This window comes from Pyrus communis, chromosome 6 (assembly GCF_041283825.1).
Source record: "Pyrus communis isolate YQ-2024b chromosome 6, ASM4128382v1, whole genome shotgun sequence".
Classification (NCBI taxonomy): Eukaryota; Viridiplantae; Streptophyta; class Magnoliopsida; order Rosales; family Rosaceae; genus Pyrus; species Pyrus communis.
In genome coordinates, this window is record NC_142570.1 from 17,601,233 (window position 1) to 17,613,622 (window position 12,390).

Consider the following 12,390-nt stretch of genomic DNA (forward strand, 5'->3'; position numbering starts at 1 on the left):
CATGATTAGAACTTGTTTCATAGACTCCAACTTTCTTACCCCTTAAATCTTTGTGTTGAGCATTAGACCCCAACATCTCATAAATGTTATATGACTCTTGAGCATTCTTTTTCTTCAATGCTCCACCTGTTGCATTATCAACAGTTGATTGACAATTTTGGGTTAGTCCATCATAGAAAATTTGCATTTGTAAGTGAAAAGGTAACCCATGGTGTGGACATTGTATCAAGAGGCCTTTAAAACGCTCCCAACACTCATTGAAAGGTTCACCATCATCTTGTTTGAAGTTGAAGATTTGTCCCCTTAATGTGGCTGTCTTTTGAGTGGAAAAGAACTTCTCCAAGAACTTCTTAGCCACGGCATCCCATGTGGTGAGGGAACCTGGTGTTAGAGTCATCAACCAACTCTTGGCCCTATCTTTCAAGGTGTAAGGAAACACTCTCATCCTCAAATTTGCTTCACTTACTCCCTGCAAAGGTAAACCACTCACAACATTGTAAAACTCTTTAATATGAGCTAAAGGGTCTTCATTAGGTAAGCCATAAAATGAAGGAAACATATGGAAATGTGAAGATTTGAGATCATAGTTTCTAGCTTCTGTGGGCAGCAAGATGCATGAAGCTGAATTTGGTATGATTGGTTGAGCAAAGTCCTCCAAAGCTCGAAGTTCATCTTCGTTGCCCGCCATCTCTTCCTCTCTTGCCCAATCAAATTGCTCAGATTCTTTACTTGTTGAACTAGGTGAATTCCCTTCCTCTTCCTCACGGTTAAAGGATGAACTTGATGGCACAAAGTTGTCCAAAGTGTGGCCCTTTAATCTTTCAATTCTTTGGCCTAACTCAACAAGTTTATTTGACATATACTACCTGAAACAAAGTAACACAAGTGTGAATGAAAATCAAGAAGCAAACAACAATAAAAAGAACAAAAATAAACTTAAAAACGTTTGAAAAGACTCAAGGGATGTGGAACTAAACACTTAGAACACTTAAACAATCCTAAAACCCAAAACAGCAACTAGAAGACTCAAAATTGCCTAAAAAACACTTTCTGGGCAGTTTTGAGCACCTACACTAATTTGGTCGAAATTGGATGGAAACTTGAATCAAAACACTTATAAACACAAATCAAAACACTTTCTAACTAATTTGGACAAAACAAAGTCTCAAAGGACTCAAAACAGATTCACAAGACTCAAAACAAGCTAAAAACTCTCAAAACTGCCTAAAAAACACAAACTGTGCAGTTTTGACACTAAACTCAATTTTGGACGAAAATTAGGTTTGAGCTTGACTCAAAATGCTTCAAAACACAAGATAAGACAGATTCTAAGCCTAAAACTTAACAAAATAAGGGGAGAAATTGTATTTGGATGAAATGCATTTAAATGGACAGATTATAACAAAAGCAGATTATAACTCAAATTGATGTAAACCAATGGATAATGGAATGGCTAATGGATTCTTTTCCACACATGAAATGTATGCAACTTAAATCAACTTCCAGTTATCAATTTGACAAGTTATGAACCTTGACACTAATCAAAATAGCAAATAAGCAAACAAGCAATTACAAGGGACTGAAATCAGTCCCCGGCAACGGCGCCATTTTTGTTGATGTATAATTCCTTCCTAATGCTAGAATATATTTAGTATAATGGCACAAGCAAGGGTGTCGAATCCACAGGGACTAATTGGACTTATGTAACTACTTGTTTGCAAGAACTCTAAGAAATGAATCAAACTAATCAAATTGAGCAGATTTGGCGTTGTTACTTGAAAGCATAAATAAAAAGAAGTAAACACAACCAAATGAATCAACAACTAATAAAATGAGATAGTATCAATGGAAATGAAGCTAGGGATTCGATTTCACCATTGCTTAACTAAGTCCATGTTTGTTAAGTTAGTTTATACTCATTCATCTACCTATTTCTTGAGTTTGTTTCACTTGGATATGATCAACCATATGATGTGTGGATTTGATCAAATGTCTCTAATCTTGAACCTAATTGTGATGTGCAACTTTGGTTCATAATCTAGAGTATGTAATGCACAAGAAACGTTCACTTAACCAAAGGGGACACTCGGCAGGATGTTTGCCAAGCTTTCCCTTCATTCATTCACAAATCCACCAATATTAGACATGATGTATGCTTTAATCTTGGCTAAATAACTTGTGGTTAACTCAAATGGAGATCAAGCATACAAATCAACTCACAAATTCACAATTATAACAGAGAATGAATCAAGAACTAGGTAGACAAACTGAGCATTCTAACTTAATTACATAGCAAACTTTGCAAGGTTACATCGAATCCCTAGAGGAAGCTTAGTTACAATTCATGTCTACAAAAGATTTGACATAAAAGTATAAAACATGAATGAACATAGAATTGATAAGAATGAACCCTTGAAGCAAAACTGATGTTGAAGTCCTTGAAGAGTTCCTTGGTGTTGCTTCTCCAAATGTGGTGCGGATGAAGTAGATTGGTTTGGTTTGAATGGTTTCTGCCCTTAGGACAGAAATGGACAGAGAATGGAGTGAAATGAGAGAGGTTATGGGTGTGTAAATGGACTGAAATGAAGAGGAAAACTTGCGGATGGGAAAAGGGAGAGAATAATGGACAGTTTCTGTGAAAGGAAAAGAATGTAGAATGCAATGCAATGGAGAGGGCGAATTAGTGTGTATGATGGACAGAAAATGGAGCCAAATAGAGTGTGTGTGATCCCCCAACATTCAGATTGGATCTAGCCTTTGTTTACTCAGATGGCAGAGCATAATTTAGATGGAATGATGGGTTTCTGAGTGTAGTGGACGCATGGCTTGGACAACTCTGCAAGTATGTGTTTTGTTTAATCAAAATGCATGTGTAAAGTCTGCCACAAGGGAGTGGAACCTGCAAAGGTCAATTGGAGCACCAGAAAATGTTTATACAAGTCTGAAAATGGGAAGAACACACGGCATGGACAAAGGAATGGGTTGGATTTCTGAAATGATGGCATGAAATGGAATTTCTGGAATAAAGGATGCAAGGAATGGACATAATCTGCAGGTATGTGGATATTTAATCCAAGAAACATGTGCAAAGTCTGCCACAAGGGAGTGGACAATCTGAAACTTGGTTAGAATAATCTGGACATGGGAATGGAAGTGCAAAGGTGATTTGTTTCGGATGTGGAAATGCACAAGGGAGCTGGAAATGCATGAGAGTGCTCGGCAAAGTGTTTGAACATGCATGTGAATGCATGTTTTGGTGTTGAAACCACCAAATCTGACTTCAATGCTTGTTTTGTTTAGAATCACTCAAAATGGCCGAATTGCACCACTTAACATTTTCACATCATTTCCTGAAATTCCAACATTCAAACGTCTCCTAGGTTCTTCATTTGGAATTCAATTTAAATCCCTAGGATCCTTTCCACGTTTTGAGTAATGCTCAGCTACCAAAAGGAATGTTTTTACTCTATTTGTCTTCTCATTGATCCAAACTCACCCTTGGCTGCACACTAACACCAAATAATGTAAAATGCAACTAGTTTAATCTAAAAACATCACAAAAACGCCAAATAAGGAATATATAAATGCGTGCAAAATGAGACTTATCATTTACTTATCTGTTTGATTGATAACTTATTCTTGTATGTCGATTAAGGATGCATAGTTAGTTTGCATGCATGAATTTGATGCTAAAATATAAGGGAATTTTACCTAATCGTTATGAACTTATATTTATACTTAGTGCAAGTCACTAGTCATGATTGTGTTAAGTAAATCCATGGCAGGAGTATCTTGCTTTTCATAGTTACGAATGCCTTTTCAATGCTTATGATTTTCGTAGAACTTAATGATCCTTGATATGTATCTCTATCATGTTGTTCATATAGGGAACTTGATAAGAATAATTTGATTGTGTAGCTGAGTCCAATTCAATGAAATTAGGCAAATCTTAGAGTTAATTTGTGCAGTTCACAATTAATTTGGGGCATTGTCATTAATGGTTTATTGGATTAATACTTGGAAATCGATTTGTATGCATATGTGTCATGTGTGGAGAAGGACCCTCTAGCTAGCCTATCACCCATCAATTCACCTAAATTCGTATCAATTTACTTTGTTTCTGTAACTTGTTTGTTTAAGTTTTAAATTTGGCAAAACCAACTCCACTCCCCTTTAAATATTTCGTGTTTACTTGGTTAGGACCTGTTCAAATCTATTTTTATTAGTGTTTTGAGTCAAAGTTAAGTCAGAATTCATCCAAAATCACCCTTAGTTTCTGTTTTGAGTCAATTTGCTTGTTTTGTGCTGTTTTGAGTCATTAGAGTCTAGTTTTCTATTTTTAAGTCTAGTTTAGTGTTTTAAAGTTTAAAATTGAGAGATTAGCATCCTTTCTAATCCCCAGCCTGTAACAATCCCTACTTATTCATACTACAACTACATAAAAAGGGTTTAAGTTTGTGTGCTATTTTATATCACACCACCAATCCACTAAAGCGAATAATGTGGCAGCTCCTCGTGAACTCTTCACCTTGTAGCACCCAAATGGAGTTGTCTCCAGCCTTCACAAGATGACAACTCCTCCTGAACTCTTCACCTTGTGGCATCGGGATCAATACCGGTAAATGCACATGATATGATAATAAAGATAGTGTGCAATCTAGATTCAATGGTTAATCGGTTTCTTCAGTCAAATAGTTGAAGGAAGAAACTGACGTGAATCTGAAAATGGGGTCAGTTTAAAGATTTGAAACTTGATGAACTTGACCACCAAATTAAAACAAAACCGTGAAGACAATGCTACCTTAATATGCAATGATTGAGTGTTAGATGCATGAACATGGATTTGTAGCTAGGGTTTCAATGAAGAACACAAGAGGTAGCAAAAAGCTAAAGACACTTTTTTTAGAAACTTCCTTGCCCAGGCAAAAGAGCATATAAAAAATATTTAAGCAAGCAATTTCAAAGATAGATTAGAGGTATTTGATGAAGAACATTACCCATAAAATATGCTTGATGCTCCTAGGGGATCTGAGATGGAGAAGTAAAGCTCGCAAAATCTTCCAATCTTAATCCCAAAAACAAATAAACCCTAGATTTTGCTTTTAAAAAAGGTTGAGTTTTAGACAAGAAGGGGGACCACAAAACACATGTCAGGTCCACAAACAATCAAGAAATATCTAGGGTTGAAAATCCAATCTCGGGAGAACCTTGTTAGATGGCACATATGGGTTATCTTAAAATGTGTGCCCAACTCGCGTGAAAGCAGCAAGAAGTTTTAACGAGACTGAACCACTAGACATAATGAACTGGAAATATTAGCATGAAATGCATATGTATGAACAAACCTTTGATGTGAGAAGTTAAGCTCTTGTGAGAATATTTCTAGCAGCAAGATCTCAAAAGTAACATTGAACCCTAAATCTATCTAGAGTATGTGTGGTGCAATTTACAAGATTTGACAAGGAAAGCCAAACAATAATTCTAGACTTCACAGTCTTCCACTCCTTGCTCTAATCGTACTTACTATTATGATTTATATAAAGAATACTACTTCCTACACCTCCATAAATGAAGGTGCACCTCAGTTCCCTAACCAACCATAAAGGCCTGGACATCGTCATGTTTAGAGATTAGGTAACACTAAGTATAGAAACTAGGTTCCATCCAAACTCCATCCAGATACCCTGATATGCTTAAAAACAACGTCATCAGTCCAAACACTTCCACCACTCAAACAACATTCTGATGGTAAAAGCAAAGGCCAAAAGTAGCTTTACGAAACAAAAACCTTCTTTGAGTTCTCGAATCTTCTCTCCCATGGCTTCCTCTGGTTATAATCCACAACCACAAGGTTCCCAGTTGAACACCTATGCATAACTATGGCAACAGTGCCAATAGTATTCATGCACAAACCTGATCATGAATTAAAAATTTGTAAAGTAGCAGATACAACAAAAACTTATATGGTACTTAATGGAAGCATAGAAAAACAAACTTAAAACACTAAGTATTTTAGAATCGATTCTTATAAGGGGACACACATTCTACGAAACTAGTTTTCATGATCCAATTGTCAAACGTGTTTGCTTATCCTTCAAGATCTACTACGCAAAAAATCACCTAAAAAACACATTCAGAGATTAGGTAACAGGACAAAACTATTTGAAGGTTAGAAACTAAAATTTACGATTTAAGAATCGTTTTAGCACCCATTTTGTTCATTTTTTTTTCAAATACAATCCTCAACCCTACAAAAATAAAATGAACGAACCTGATAATGAATTAAAAAAATTTAAAATGGTGGATACAATGTAAACTTACATTGTACTTAATGGAGTATAGAAAAAATACTAAGTGTTTTTGAACCGATTCTATCAACGGAGATTTGCATTTGACAAAATTATCCACAGTCGAACAGTTAAACATGTTTGTATATACATCAAGATCTCCTACACAAAAAATTACCTAGAAAACATATTTGGAGATTAGGTAATAGGATGAAACAATTGGACGGTTAGAAACAAAAAGTCAACATTTAATAGTCGTTTTAGCTCCAATTTTGTTCCCTTTTTTTGCAAATTCAATCCTCAACCCTACAATAATAAGATGAATGAACATGATCATGAATTAAAAAAATAATTAAAATAGCAGATACAACATAAACTAACATCGTACTTAATAGAAGTATATAAAAAAACAATAAGTGAAATTGGTACTAGGCGGAATATCCTACAAATAAAAATTAAGTTTGCACAATAGACTAGTCAAATGAGCTAGTCAACTAGTTTCAAGTTAGTTAGTCATACAAAGTACAGTTGCAAGAACAAAACCTAGCTGACCAATATGTTTAACTAATCAGAGTCTACCCAGATTAGTTTCACAACAATAATTCTTAAGCTTGAACACATATACATATCAATTCATTATCCGAACAGCAATGATGAAACAATTATGAATTAAAGTATGTTGGATTGACTAGTCAAGATCACCAGTCAACTAAGTACAAATTCGTCAGTTAATCAAACGTAAATCTACGAATCAAATTTAGTTCACTACAAGTTATCCTAGTCAACAACAATTTAGTTCATTGCTCATAACATGCAGTGTAAACTTAGTCTCTAACACATATCAAATAACAATTCATACGATGCATGAAACATATGCAAGTAAAAAGATATGTGGACAAGCTTAAGAGACAAAGAACGCAAGAAGTTTTTGGTCGGAAAAACCCACCTCTGGGTTAAAAAACCGGGGACTCTCCACTAAGTCCAATCCAGTTGTGTAAACAAGATTCTTTCAAAGTACCACACAAAACTCAATTCCTAGACCTAGTCTGCGAAGCAGCTTTACCTTTGTGCAACCTTGCCTTACATGAGACGGATTCCTTTGGTCTTCATGAAGTGGCAGTTCCTCTTGAGCTCTTTACCACATGGCACCGAAATCATGTTGTCTCCAGTCTTCACAAGATGGCAGCTCCTCCTAAACTCTTCACCTTGTGGCACCAAGACCAACACACAAATTATGCATATGATGATAGGAAAATGATATATGTATATGTATATATATATATATATATATATATATATATCTGGATTCAAATGTCCAGTTAGTTTCACCAGTCAAACACTAGAAACATGAAACTTATGCAAACCCAAAAAAAAGTCAATTTGAAGATTTGAAATTTGAAAAGCTTGACCACAAACTTAAAACAAAATCATAATGACAATGCTACCCTAATATGCAAGGATTTGGGTGTTTACTACATGAGTGTGAATTTATGGCTAGGGTTTTTGATGATGAACTTAAATAGGCTGCTCAAAGCTAAAACAACTCTTTTCTGACAATGTAAAACTCCTAGCCAAAAGAAATGAGCACATTAAATTAATTTAAGCAAGCAATTTCAAAGATAGATTTAGAAATATTCGATGAAGAACATTACCCATAAAATATGCTTGATGCTCCTATGAGGTCTGAGATGGAGATGAAAAATAAACCTCTCAAAAAAATTTCTAATCTCAACCCCAAAAACAAATGAACCCTCGATTTAGCTTTTAAAGATGGCTTGATGTTCAGATGAGAAAGGGGACCAAAAAAGCCAGGTGTTATGCCCATAAACAATCAGGAAAGATCTAGGATTAAAAATCACTCTTGGGAAAAAGTTGTCAGCTAACCCATGTGTTAAGCCATTATGTTGACTTCCACGTTTCAGTTAAGCCATTCTATCGACTTCCATGTGTCAATTAAGCCATTTTGTTGACTTACATGGCTAGTCAATTTGCCTGATCCTTCAAGTCATCCTTTTTATCTAAGAAGGGTTTCCTACACTTAGGTTGAATATGATCAAGTCTACCACAGTAAGACACATGGGAACAAAACATGTCTCTGAGAGACGACTTTCCTCAGGAGTCACATGTAATGATTCATCCATGACTTGTGTTGTTGTGTCTAGAGAGCACAAACCTTTTTCCACATAACTAAGGCCTCTTTTATCACACACTTGTTTTCCAACACAGACATTTTCAACAAATCTTCCAGTACCTAAGGATAGGCAATCCACCTTGTCGTTTGCCTTATTTAGCTCAGACAACAACATCAAGTTAATCTCAAAATACATTTCATTTTTGGCCCCCAACACACGAACTTGATGTAACCCGTTTTCTTGATAAATCATCAAATCCTGAACATAAGCTTCAAAAGTAGCAATAAGATCGTGTATTTTATTTTCAACAGCTTATACAAAGCCCCTTTCATTTAGAATCTTGACTTGAGCCTCAAGAGAAACAACATTTTCACTCAGTTCCACTCTAACTAGTCAGAGAGACTCAATTTTCTTTTGCTTCTTAGAAACCTTCATATTCAACTCAACATTTTCTAATTTTGCAACACAAGTCTCATAAAAAATAGAGTCATACATAATAGACAGTTCCTAATAAGTTATCTCATTGCTATCATTCAACACAGCCTCATCATCATAAAAAAGAAACTTTTTTGATAGATGCAAAAATGGCATCAACATTTTCTTCATCGTCTGATGACATACCAAAACAAACAAAATCTTCATCATCTTCACTATCACTCTAGGTTGCCATCATGGCTTTATCACGTTTCTAACATGACATTCTATTATTTACAAACTCAGCAACTCGATGTCCCTACACACGTGAAACAAGGTCCCAGTACATTCGAAGATGACTTGTCCCTCCTACCAACAAACTTCCCTTGTTTCCTTCCAAAAATGATTTTTTTCATGAGGTTGGCTCAAGTGATTATTTGATGACTCCCTAGACTTATTGAACTCTTTTCCTTTATTCTAGAAAATTCTTCCAAATTGTTTGAAAACAAAGCCAAATCCTCCTCAGGAGATAGATTTTTTGATCTGTCAATAGATTTAGCTTTTTGAACCCCTTGGAAAGCAATATACTTCTTTTTTTTCTTTTCGTTTCAGTCTTTCTTCATCCATTTCAAGTTTTATCTCTTCTATGACTAATTTTTTCAACTAGATTTCCAAGCTTACTTTCATTTAAATCTAGAAACTCCTTAAGCCAATCATAGAAAGCAAAAAAAGACCTTGACTCGTTCATTCTCAACTCTTCAAACATAAAATATTTGAAGTTTGAGTTCACTTACTTGCTTGTAACCTTCTTGAATAAATCTAAGTTTATCCCATGCATGTATTGCCATCGTGCAATATTGAATGTAGTCAAATTGAGTTGGTGAGATGGTAGTGAATAACATTCCTTACTCTCCTATTAACCATGGCTGATGTGACTTCACCTTGGGTCCAATCACACTTTGCTTTTACTATAGATTTACCATCATAATCCTTCAAAGAGCCCTCCATTCAAGGGTAAGGTAATCAATTGCATTTGAATCTTGTGCCTTCAAAAAGATTTTAAACTTCAAACACAATACAACACAATATGTTCCATTAAAGAACGGAGGTGAATTACAAGATCCCATAACATGATCGTGATCCATGCTTAGATTCCACCCAATATCAGTAACGCCCAGAGATCACTCCATGTATGTCTAGAGAAAAGCTAAATTGGGTACTATTCTGAATATCTTACAAATAGAAATTAACTTTGCACAACAAACAAGTCAAATAAGCTAGTCAACTATTTACAAGTTAGTCAGTGATAAAAAGTTCAGTTGCAAGAATGAAACCTAACTAACACATGGAAGTAAATAATCAAAGTCTGCCCAAATTAGTTTCACAGCAATAATTCCTAAGCTTGAACCACATTTACATATTAGATCTGCCCAAATTAGTTTCACAGCAATAATTCCTAAGCTTGAACCACATTTACATATTAGATCACTATGCAAACAGCAATGACAAAGTAATTATAAATTAAAGTATGTTGGATTGACTAGTCAAGCTCACCAGTCAACTAAGTACATATTCGTCAGTTAATCAAATGCAAATCTACAAATCAAACTTAGTTCACTACAAGTTATCCTAGTCAACATTTAGTTCATTGCTCATAATATGTAGTGTAAATTTAGTCTCTAACACATATCAAATAACAATTCATAGAATGCACGAAACATATGCAAGTAAAAAGATACGTGGACAAGCTTAAGAGACTCAGAACGCAAGAAGTTTTTGGCCGGAAAAAACCCACCTCTGGGTTTAAAAATCAGGAACTCTCCACTATGTCCAATCCACTAGTGTAACCAATATTCTTACCAAGTACCACGCAAAGCTCAATTCCTAGATCTAGTCTACGGAGCAGCTTTACCTTTGTGCAACCTTCCCTTACACGAGATAGATTCATTCGGTCTTCACGAAGTTGCAGCTCCTCCTAAATTCTTCACCTTATGGCATCGAAAAAATCATGTCATCTCCAGTCTTCACAAAATTGCAGCTCCTCATGAACTCTTCACCTTGTGGCACCGAGACCAACACATAAACTATGCATACGATGATATGAAAATGATATACAGATCTAGATTCAAATGTCTAGTCAATTTCACCAGTCAAACACTTGAAAGATGAAACTGACACTAATCCAAAAAGTGGTCATTTTGAAGATTTGAAACTTGAAAAACTTGACCACAATCTTAAAACAAAATCACAATGACAATGCTGCCCTAATATGCAATGATTTGGGAGTTTAGTGCATAAGTGTGATTTTGTAGCTAGGGTTTCTGATGACGAACTCAAAGCTGAAACAACTCTTTTATGAAAATGTAAAACTCCTAGCCAAAACAACTGAGCATAGAAAACAAATTTAAGCAAGCAATTTCGAAGATAGATTTACAAAAAATTCGATGAAAAACATTACCCATAAAATATGCTTGATGCTCCTAGGAGATCTGAGATGGAGATGAAAAATAAAGCTCTCAAAAACTTTTCCAATCTCAGCCCCAAAAACAAATGAACCCTAAATTTAGCTTTTAAAAAGGGCATGATATTCAGACAAGCAATGGGAGCAAAAAAGCCACTTGTCATGTCCACAGACAATCAAGAAAGATCTAGGGTTAAAAATAACTCTTGGGAAAAAGGTGTCAATTGACCCATGTGAGTTATCTTAAAGTGTGTACCATCAAACTTGAAAGCAGTAGGAAATTTTGACTAGACAAAACCACTAGACAGAATGAACTAGAAATGTTAACTTGAAATGCACATGAATGAACAAACCTTTGAAGTGAGAAGTTAAGCTCTTGAGATGAATATTTGTAGTAACATGATCCCAAATGAAGCATTTTAACCCTAAAACTATCTAGAGGATGTGTGGTACAATTTATAAGATTTGACAAGGAAAGCCAAACAATAATGATAGACTTCACTTTAAGCGTTATGGAATCGATTCTTTACAAGGGGACACACATTCTACGAATTGTTTGCGTATACTATGAGATTTCCTATGCAAAAAAATAAATAAATAAACAAAAAAAAACAAAAAATAAATAAATAATATTTTTTAAAGTTTGCCCGATGGAATACTTGAATTGGTCGGCCCAACATCCTAAATTATGTCAGCCTAAGCTTCTATTCTATCAGGTAATGTCCAAAAAAAGATGCCTATGTTTTTTTTTCCAAAATTCAAATTTTCCCCAAAATAGAGGTAGACCAACGAAATATTTTGATTTATATCGGGCAAGTCTAGTGCGCATGTACTTCAATGCCATACCTCATTCCTCATTCCTTGTCAACTTTTGCAGCCATTCCCCTCACCATTCTAGGAGCCCAGCCCCCCCAACCCCCACACACCCCCGACAACCATTCCAGGAGCTCCCCCCCCCCGCAAAAGCAGTCGTCGCATAAAACGTTTACCGATCTTCTTCCCGATCTTCTTCCAATACTCCCCCTTAAGCTGGATCAAACGGGTCGATTGATCCAAGCTTGGACAGGAGGCAATGGAAAGTAGCAAATGGTAATCC

The 12,390-nt window shown here is 35.5% G+C and overlaps 1 non-coding gene across 1 annotated transcript; it reads left to right on the plus strand.

Moving 5' to 3' along the window:
* Window positions 1–203: 203 nt before the first annotated feature.
* On the plus strand, window positions 204–314 carry LOC148696368 (small nucleolar RNA R71). The gene has a single exon (XR_015963854.1). It is a non-coding gene; the product is annotated as a small nucleolar RNA R71 (small nucleolar RNA).
* Window positions 315–12,390: the final 12,076 nt, after the last annotated feature.